This window comes from Charadrius vociferus, unplaced genomic scaffold, assembly GCF_000708025.1.
Source record: "Charadrius vociferus isolate BGI_N301 unplaced genomic scaffold, ASM70802v2 scaffold39, whole genome shotgun sequence".
NCBI lineage: Eukaryota > Metazoa > Chordata > Aves > Charadriiformes > Charadriidae > Charadrius > Charadrius vociferus.
Genome location: NW_009650188.1, coordinates 3434855 through 3445212, shown reverse-complemented (window position 1 = coordinate 3445212; position 10358 = coordinate 3434855). Strand labels below are relative to the sequence as shown.

At 52.7% G+C, this 10358-nt stretch overlaps 1 protein-coding gene across 1 annotated transcript in view; it reads right to left on the bottom strand.

Moving 5' to 3' along the window:
* LMX1A (LIM homeobox transcription factor 1, alpha) overlaps positions 1–10358 on the bottom strand; it is a 45300-nt gene that overhangs the window by 11941 nt on the left and 23001 nt on the right. The gene's annotated exons all lie outside the window — the stretch shown is intronic.

The following is a 10358-nucleotide window of genomic DNA, read 5'->3' as shown; positions in this document are numbered from 1 at the left end:
CGGAAGGGGGGACAGCAGCACCCGGTTGTCGACGGGCTGGCAGTGGAAAAATGCCAGTCGCTGTCAACCCTGCACCCATGGCTTGGGAACGAGTCGCTGTCCTGCTGCTGCTGGTCTCATGTCACCCTGTCCCTTCCTTTGGCCTTCATGGGGCGAAAGAATGAGGCAGAGGGCCGAGTGGGAAGGGGGACGGATGCACCCCCCTGCGTGGTGCCTGCAAGGGCATTCCCCAGCCACAGCAATTGGGGGGACCACACAGACCCTCAGCCCCAGCAGGAGGGGTGCCGAGGCCATGGGAGCAACTAAGAAAGGGCTGAATTCATCTCAGCGCTGCGGAGAGAAGGCTGGCATGTCCTGGGGATGAGGAGAGCGTTTTGGAGGGCAACCCGCTACCAGCGATCCCGGGGGACCTCCAAACCCACCCCAGGTCTCTGGGCTCCCAGGCTGTTGGAGGAAAGCAGCCACAGCCACCCTCGCCTTCCCTCCCCACACACCCCAACCCCTCAGAGAGCTCTCCGGTGGGACAGAGGAGGGATGTTTTCCCCGGGGCTGTTCTCCTGACCCTTCCCTGTCTCCGGGCTCCCTCCCCCCGAAGCGGACAAGTGTTCGCTTTACTGCCTGGCAACGGGGCCCGGGCTAAGCTTGCTAAAATATGAGTGTTTTTTGGCTGGAGTACCAGAAGGCTGCAGTCCTACAGAGAGAAAAAAATTGAGCACTCCATGCCATGGCTCCAGAAAGGGGGAGAATTAGGTTTCACACCGAGCAGGCTGGACCATGGCATTCTTTAGTTAATGCTTAACAAACGCCCAAACAAAAGCGGCCAACTTCGCTGCATGTTTGTAAAATGTATTCTCAGCAGATTCGGGTTTATTGGAGAATTCGCTCGCTTTGCAGCAAGTGGCATTTTCCTTTTTTTTTTTTTTTTTTTTTTTTTAATTTCCCTTCTCCTCCCTCCCCCCCTACCCCAGCTCAAGCCCTTCTCATTTCTGCTGCCTGAATGCGTCTTCTGACACTTCGAGGGGACATGGCAACCGGGCTGAAACAGGCTTATTTCATCCCGGGGGCTGATGCAAACTTTCCTCCACGGCCCCAGGGTGGGAGCTCTCCCCAGGGTCCAGCCGAACTGCTGCTGGCAGCCAGGGATGAGGAGTCCAAAAAGTGAACCCTTGGCCTCTTGCAAATCCACCCCTGAGCGGTTGGCCGGTGGCTGTGTTCTCCAAGAGGCTGGGGAAAGCAAGGAAGGGATCTGAAGCCTCAGAGTCCTTCTTCTCACCTTTCTTTACCTAACCCAGCTCTCTCAGGGTCCAAACCCGGTGGTCCTACCCCATCCAGCATTCCGCTCTGCCACGTATCCCAGCCCTGCACACCTCCCAGCCTCAGAGAACCCATCACAGCAGAGGATGCCAACAAGCACAGCTTCTTTTCAAATGCAGAGCCACCATCGGGGACAGCCAGGGCACAGAGGAGGGGGACAGCCCTGTCCAGAGACTCCGGAGGCTTTGGAGGGGTTAAACTGGGGTGGTCCATGCATGGGCATCCTGCAGGAGCATCCCTAAATGAGCTCCTGCCCTGATGCTCACTGACACCTAAGCAGCTCCCACGTCCCCTCCCGGCGCCTGGTGCCATGGCAGAGGACACTGGTGATGAGAGGAGTACTGGGGAGGTGGCGGCAAAGGGGAAAGGGGGGCAGCAGAGGAGGAGAGGGTCGGCGCTGGGCTGTTTAACCTTCCTGCTATACGTGAAGCATCCGAGCCCGCCTTCAGGAAAGGGCACCTTCATCCCTGCCTCCTGGACGAGGTCCAAAAGTGGTCACTTAACACCCCCCGGACCCTCCAGAGACTGTGCTGGGACACGCAGGGGCACTGCTAGAATGATAGGGTTAAATAAACAAACAAACGAAGCCTTCCAAGCAAACAGCCGCTGCCAAAATACACTAGCAACCCTCAAGCCTTCTCTACACCAAAATAAAAGGTCAAGCAAGTGCACGGCTTCTAAGCTGCTCCATTTCTGATCAAGGACATACTAAAAAGACTTTCACCAACAAGGTCCTATAGGAGCTGATGGCTCTGGGTCCCCTCCAGCCCCTCGGAGAGTCTCACAAAAATCCTCTACTGACTTCAAAAGCGGCCAGAAAGTGACCTCCTGGGCAAGGCCAGAAGAACAAGACCAAAATGATGATTTTCCTCACCGTCTCCCCAAAGGCTGCTTCTTTTTATGTCCCACCCCATCCCCCACACCCCCAGCCCCCAGCCTGTAGCGTGGGGCAGGGAGCTGGCCCCATCACAGCACCGATCGAGCACCTGGGTTTTTGAGGTGGGAGGGACACAGGTAGGAGGGGGAGAGACACACACAACACAGCATCCAAGCCCAAACACCATCCCAACGGAGACAACCCAAGGATTGATCCCATCCAGCCCACGGCACAGCAGTTCTGCATCCCAGCCGACGCATCTCCCACCAAGCCAAATTTCGAGCAGCGACCCCCTCCCTCCCCCACCCCCCCATGCCCCCAAGAAAACAAGGATAATTGAAAAACCACAATATCACTAGTCAAATTTAATATTGAGAGTGAGTGAGCGGGAGCCAGAGGTCAGAATTAATTACACCCCACCATATTTCAGCACGCTGCCGCGGCTCCATGTCCTTTCCTTGGGGAGCAGTGCTTCCACAGAGAGGTCGACAGACATTATTAGAAAGGACTGATTTAAACGTACCCCCAGGAGCTTTTCAGCTTGTCTCTTCAGAGCCTTTGTTTGTACTGAGATTAATGGGGAGGCAAATGATGGAAAAGCAAAGTCACCAGGAGCAAGAGGATGTGCCATCGCCGCCACCACACCGATTTGGCCGGCTTTTTTAAGCGGGGCAGGAATAACTAGGAGAGAAGGAAATGCAGTTTGTGTCTTTCATTTTGTGGATAAGATGTGATGATCTTGAAACCTTTTTTTTTTTTTTTTTTCACTTTTCAAGAAAGTGAAATCCTAGCTAAAAAACCGTGCAGGCTGGTTTTCCTACCCTTTTGGGGATTTTACACACCCGCTGTTTTTTCGATGTGCTGTACCCCCGTGGGGGAAGGAACAATTTTCATTCTGCTCCAGCTTAAGGTACCCCCTCTTGCAAGTCATTATATTTGCCTCTGAATCTTTTTTAAACCTCCTGTAATGGAAAATGAAAACAGAAACAAACCCCCAAATCAAAACCTTTCTATTTTCCATTCCGAATTTCAAAAGGAGAGTTACAAAAAAAAAAAAAAAAAGGAAAAGAAAGAGCATTCAGATCAAGTGGACAAGTTGTGAAATCTCCTTCCTTGGGGACAGCCAGCACTCGACTTGCCTGATCCCTGAGCAACCTGATCCAGCATCCAAGCCAGCCCCGATCCCAGCAGAGGAAGGGCTGGGGATCTCCAGTGATGCCATAAATTTACATCCACCTTGCACCAACAAGTTCAAAAAGGGATCAGGCAAATCCAAGGGGCTGAGTCCACCCCTGGCATGGTCCCACAAGTCCAACCTTATGCTTAGGATGACCCAAATCCCCAACTACCCAGGGTAGCACAGGCTCCCTTGGTTTTGGGGGGGCTTTCCCAGAGCAACGCCATCGAGGGCAGTGTGGGTTGATGTGCCTTGGGTCCAGCCCCGACACTGGGGCTCCTGGCTGCTCTTGAGTCTCCTAGGCTACTATCAAGGCTTGTCTTTTCCTTTATTAAACAGACAACCCAGGTTCCCCCCAAGGACCCTCCGAGCATCCAGGGACGGGGCCGCGGGAGCCGCCGTTTCCCAGGCGTTTAAAATTCACGGGGCGTTCGTGCCGACACGGCAAACTCTCATTAGGAGGCGACCAATATCCTGTCGAGCTTCCCGGTGCTCCGGCGGCTATAAAAATCGCTCGGCTGTATAAAAGCTAAACAGAGTAAACTAAGTCGGACATAGAGACCAGCTGCTTCAGCCCGGCTCGGCAAACAGAGATCCGCGGGAGCACACCGGGCGCTGCTGGTGGGGAGATATCAGTCTCCCAGCTGGGTTATTTCTTGCCTTATCTTTTATTTCCATGTGCCCCAGCTCTCCCTCACACAGGGTTTTGCATAAATTTCATCCGCGTGTGTTGTCAACTTGTTGGGATGGGGTTTTGTGGGTTTGTTTTTTTCAATAGCATTTCCACAATGGGAAGCAGCTGTTGTGGTTAACAGGCTGCTCCGGAGCAAAAGCTACGCTGCACATCGAGATATCTCAAAAGAGGCATCCTTCATTCATAGCTCCGTGCACTAGAGAGCACTATAACATGTGTTTCGATGAAGTTTGTTAACTACTCGGCTAAACAAGCGCGCTGGAAATGCCAGAGGAATATGCTCTGGAATGAATGGAAATATTCATCTAAAAAGACATTAAATTTAAGCCATCTTTTTTTTTCCCCTCTCCGCTGAGCTCATGTTGCAGCTCTCTTCTAGCATGTACGCTCAGGCTGGGGTTTAGGGAGAAGCAAATGCTTGGGGTGCGTTTTGCAACCCCAGTGGCACCCGAGACAGGGCTGAGATAACAGACGACGGCATGAGGGGGGTTGTCTCGTGCCATCGGTGGCCTGGGGACACATCGGCAGAGACAGCCCTGCAATGGGCAGCCAGGATGGGCAGCTCACCGACCGTGATACCGCCAAGCGACCTGCTCCCAAATGACACCTCATGTGTGGAAAAGCTGCTCTGCCTTTTGTGGGTCTGAGCATCAGCTCCCCGGAGGTATTGAGCATCCTAGAGGAGCTCACTCTCATAATAAACAGGGATAAAACCTCAGAAAAATTTGAGCATCAAGTGTTTAAAACTCACTTGCTTCTCCAGAGCTTTTTCCTCTACAGTCTGGGGAAATTTGGGAGGGAAGCCTACAGTTTTAGCCAACATTCTATTGAAAATTCAGTATTACACCAATGCGAATCCAAACCTCTTTTTGATTTCTGTGTAGCAACTGCATTTCACGGTGCCTTCAGTAGCCATGAATGCCCCCCCAAAAGGCTCTAATTGATGCCAGTAAGCAAGAAGCAGTCTCGGATCCTTATGTCAATTAGAGGGGTCAGTATCTGTTGTGGGGGTAAGATGCTCAAAAGGCTCCAAACTGGCCTAAAGCTGCTCAGCACCAGAGCTGGTTGAGAGGTCTTCCCTAAAATCATTTCCCTTCCTTCTACTTGCTCTATTTTTTATATATACACAGATAGACACACATACATACATACACTTACGTCTGTACATTATATCTTTTTTTCTGAAAAATCTTTTTTTTTCCACAGAGGGTTTTCAAGTCAGACGTAAGCCCAAGGGGACCTCTCTGGTTCAAGTCACTTGGGGACCAAAGGGCTGTGTCCAGGGATGCTGAGCAACCTGGAAAAGAGGGATCCTGGCACTCTTCTCCCACTTGCCAAAAGCTCTGGCTGGACCCTATCTCACCACTCCCTACCCAAAACATTTTTCTGGAGCTTTTTGATTGGAAAAAAATCCCTGGTTTTGTTTATTTTTTTCCTTAACCCTTTTGATTTCCTTGCCAAGGCGCCCTGGAATTTCCTTCCAGACGTGAACCATCGATGCTCTGCCCCACGCACCCCTCGCACCCCATAACACCCACCACGTCCCTCACAGACCTCCCCAGCATGCTCCCATCACCACGAGAGAAGGCTGCGCAGGGATTTGGGAGCAAAGAACAGAGAGCCCTATGAGGGTAGACAAGGGGGCAGGAACAGCCCTGTCCCCTGTGTCACGGGCAGGCTTGTGCCATGGTCACCGTTGTAGGGATGCGGGGATGGTGCCCAGCTTGCCGGGCTACCTGAGACAGGTCCCAGCGCTGCTGAGGTGCCAGGATGAGATTTTGATGGATTAGACAGTAAAAGCAAACACGCTTTCTCTAGGAAACAGGTTCCTGCTGCTCGTCTGCTCGGGGTTATCACAGCGTTGGGGGCAGCAGCCCTTCCCAGCAGCCTCCCGCAGCCGGCGAGGCAGGATATTACTTTGTTGCTTATTCATTTTATTGCTTCTCCTTTCTAAATATTTGCTTGGCAGGGAAAGGATTCCCTTTACACAGTATCTGTTTTTACAGGTCAATTGAATTTCTGGCGCGCTCAATCCCTCTTTCCCTTTTTGCATTTGCAAAACAAATATTGATTGTACCAATTAGCTGTGAACCCCTCGTGGAAGATGGCTCAACACCTTCAGTCAGGAGAAGGCTCTCCTGGCCCCAAAACATGTGCTAGTAGACAGAGCCGGTGGGACCAGAGCCCACAGAGCGGCAATGTCAGGGGAGGGCTCTGCAAACCCCCAGCAGGACCCTCTGGAACACAACAGCAAAAATGATGTTGCAGATCCTTCCAGCTAGAAGGCAACGTCTTTGAAGGGTATTTAATTAAAGCTGGGGTGTCCCTTCACACCTAAGACAACTGTAAACTACCTTGTGCCTATCATTCACTCTGGAGCCTAATGATGGCAACCAAGGGAGACTGCAAATGCCACCAATAGCAGTAACAAATGAGTCCAGGTAGTAGGTTAGATTCATTAACCCCCAAAGCCACCCATCCCCATCAGTTTTCTTTCACTGAAACACTAAACACACCAGCTCATTGGGGTGGGACTGGGGTAAGAAAGACACCCCCTTCCCGCTGCTCAGGTATCGGGGAGCCACTTCTAGCTCTGCTCTTTTGCCTGTTGTGTGATAAGCAAGAGGCTTCGGGCAGCAGCATGGGCACACTTCTCCTGCCTGCCCCAGCAACAGTTCCTTTCCGGAAAAGCTGGCAGATGGCTTTTTTTTAAGGGATGGACTAGACCCTGATGATAACAGACCACAACGACACCTTCTTGCAAAATGACATCCTTCAAATTAAAAAAATAGTAATATTTTTTTTCCCCAAAAATGTCTTTAGGGTTTGCCTGTGCAGTACCCGGCTTTTCTGAGCTGCCTCACCAAAAAGAATAGGCAGGTCCAACCCGAGCACCACATCACACTTTTTCACACTGATTTCATTGCTCTGGGTTTATATTTGTGGTTTCCTTGGGAGGTTTTGTCAAAATCCTCACTGCCACGGGGAGAAAGGAAAGACATCTCGGTGGAAAAACCAGTCAGTGTTAAAAACTTACTGTGTTTTGCTCCAATGCCATCTAAATAACTTTTAAAAGAATGAACGAGAACACTGAATCACATGGCGGTGCGAGTCACGATGGAGGTCTTTCACCCTGCACATGGAGAGCCACACCAGCCTTTGGTGGCTCTTTCCTGCCCCTGGCAGCCGCTGGAATGAGGGTCCCTGGCACCGTGTGGGACGGCAATACCGGCTTTGGTGTCACTCCAGCAGGAGCTGTGACACAGCCCCGCAGCTCGCAACCCGCTGGATCGCCACTGGCGAAGCATTCAGAGCACACTGTTAAATGTGTCCTGCCTGTGTCAAAGCCACACCAGCCTTTGGTGGCTCTTTCCTGCCCCTGGCAGCCGCTGGAATGAGGGTCCCTGGCACCGTGTGGGACGGCAATACCGGCTTTGGTGTCACTCCAGCAGGAGCTGTGACACAGCCCCGCAGCTCGCAACCCGCTGGATCGCCACTGGCGAAGCATTCAGAGCACACTGTTAAATGTGTCCTGCCTGTGTCAAAAGTCACAGCCCAAGGCAAAGGCGGGGGGGGGGCGGCAAGGGCGGGGGGCTGCTGGATTAGCCACCAAGGCGGGAGTCCCCATCTGCAGCCTGCAGGGGGCAGGGATGTGGACTTCCCTGCTGCAATGGTGCAGGAGAGATGCTGGGCATGGCTAGCGGCTGGTCTGTCCCAGAGAGGACTCCCAGGGACGCCCAGCCTGGGAAAGGCCTCTTTATCCCGCTCTCAACTTCAAAATGATGCTGCAAATCCCAGAAAGCAGACAGTCCGCAGCCCCCTCGATACCCACTACAGCCTCAGGAAGGCAGATTGCCCAGAACAGCCCAGCATCCAGGAGAAATGCTTTTTCTCCCGAGACATGGGATATGTTTTTTTACCCACACTTCCCTGAATCACAGCCGGGGGAATTCAGGTTCCTCCTGCAGGCCTGAGACAAGAAAACAGAGCAGTTGCCCTCCTATAGCCAGGCCCAGGGCACAGGGTCTGGCACCCACGGGAGCATCGGGTCCCTCCTGCAAGCTAAGCTAAAGCCAGGACAGAGATGTCGGTATATAAGATGTTGATATATAAGATGTCAATATAGAAGCTGGTGCCATTCGACGACAGCATGCACACATCCAGCATCCCGGGGCGGAGGGCGGGAAGCAGATGCCTGGTTAGAGAAAGGAGGGACCAGCCACAAACCGCTCACGCTCCTCTACAGCTTGGATGAGTACGAGGCTGTTTGGCTCTGTGCTTTGGGCTCGGGCCCACCTCTCGGGTTTAAAGCAGTTGAACCAAGCCCAAAGGCTCATTAAGTTGGTCTGCCTGGAGCTAGTTCCGCCGCCAGGACATTTCATCCCAACGTGAAGTCGATGTTTCTCTTTGCAGCTACGAGGGATTTGAGGCGAGTAAAAGGATGCAGCCCCCGTGGCCGGGGCAGTGCTGCCAGTTCCCGGCATTTCACCTGAAATGGGTGACAGTGGGCGCTGGAGGCCCAGTGCCCACGACCTTGGATTGGTGAAGAATCCCACCTTTTCACTAATTCCCTACTATCTCCTCCCATTTTAAACTGACCTCCCTGGGCTGCATCAGGGATGGTGAGTCCCACAAGCTCAGAAACGAGCAGGCAAAGGCGAAGAGCCCAGTATTTACCCCCAGTTCATTTTAAATGACATGATGGGAAAACCAAGGTCAGGCATATTAATTTATTTTGCCAGCCTGTGTCCTGGACATGCAGGGCAGAGGCAGCCTGAGTCCCCCTCCCTCGCGTCAAGCAACACGTGCGTCCATTCCCTCCCGATGACATCCCTAAGAAAACGTCACCGTGCCACCTCCCAGCCTTGCTGAACCCTCTAAAGGTCAACACTGAAGGCATGTCCACCACATATGGTTATTAGTTCTCAGTGGGTCCGTTCATCCCTCCACTACAGCTGGGTGAACAATTCACAGCGCATAAATTTATCTAGCAGATCTCAGCCCACGTGCTGTTTGCTAACAGTCTGTAGAGAGGCTATATTTTATCCCTTTGGGTTTCTTGGCCAGCATTCAAGCTCCTGACCCTGATTTATTCGCAATCGGTCAAGAGCCACATTTCATCTCCATAGGCCACGTCTGCACAGAGCTATTCGAAGCACGTGGCTCGACGTCCCGCGGCAGCGCCGGGGCACCTCACCGTAAGCCGGTCCTGGTTCTTTGCAGCACCTCCATGAGGTAACCAGGGGGGGATTTGTGTTCAAAAATAGGCTCTGCGGGGGCAAACTCTGCCTGACGAGAGCAGCGTGGCCGGAACAAACCGCACCTCTTCTGCGCACGAAGGCGATGAGAGCTCCAGACGCCGGCCAACGCTGGCTCGCCGCCTGTCCTCATCCCATCTCACCATCTCTTTGCCTACCTCTCTGCCTATTTATAGTCATGGAAGACCTTTGCACAACGCCCGAGCAGCCAGAGGGTTGAGTGTATAGGCGGGATGGCAAATGCCGCTCTTTAACTTTCCAAAGTCCTTTTCCTTCTGCCTCCCAAAGGGGCTGCCATGGAGAGCAAGGCACGCACCTTCTGCCTTTGAGACGAGACCTTGGGACCAGCCAGGAAGTACCTCTCAGAGCTACACCCATCACCAACCTGGCCCTGGGGGTTCTGCAAACCACTCTATGCTGCGTCTCAGCGAGTCTGTACTAAGGCAGCAATCACACTCATGCAGACACGAGCATCCCTCTGTGAAGCCAGACCACATAAAATAATCAAGATGATGGGAGAGGTACAGAGTAATCTGCAGAATTCAGAGAAAAAGAGTAATGTGAAGGATCAGGGTTAGTATCGGCCCTGTCTGACATCTTCATTGGCAATTGCAATTAGGGCTAATTAGCATGTTAATAACATTAGCAGGAGATAATAAACTGGAGAAGACGGAACGGAGCAAAACAATCTGAAGGGGACCCTGGAGAGAGCGGAAGAAAATAACAAAGGAAATTCAGCTTGGAAAAGCGCAGCTTCTGCAGCCCGGGGAAAAAACATCCGGAGCAGACGCTGTGGCGGGAAGAGGAAGGTGGGAGCAGGGAAGCAGAGGGCAGCTCGGTGCGAGAGCAGCGTGTCGGGCAGGCAAAGGAAGGCAGGACGATGGCTCCCCTGCAAACCAGGTCACGGGTCTTGCCCATGAGCCGCTCAGCAAGTGGGGCAGTCTGCAAGGCTTCGCCAGAAGAGTTGAAGAAGGACCAGCTCCACACACTCGTGATCCACAGGGCATCCCGCTGGGGTGCAGTAATGCCTTGTAGGGA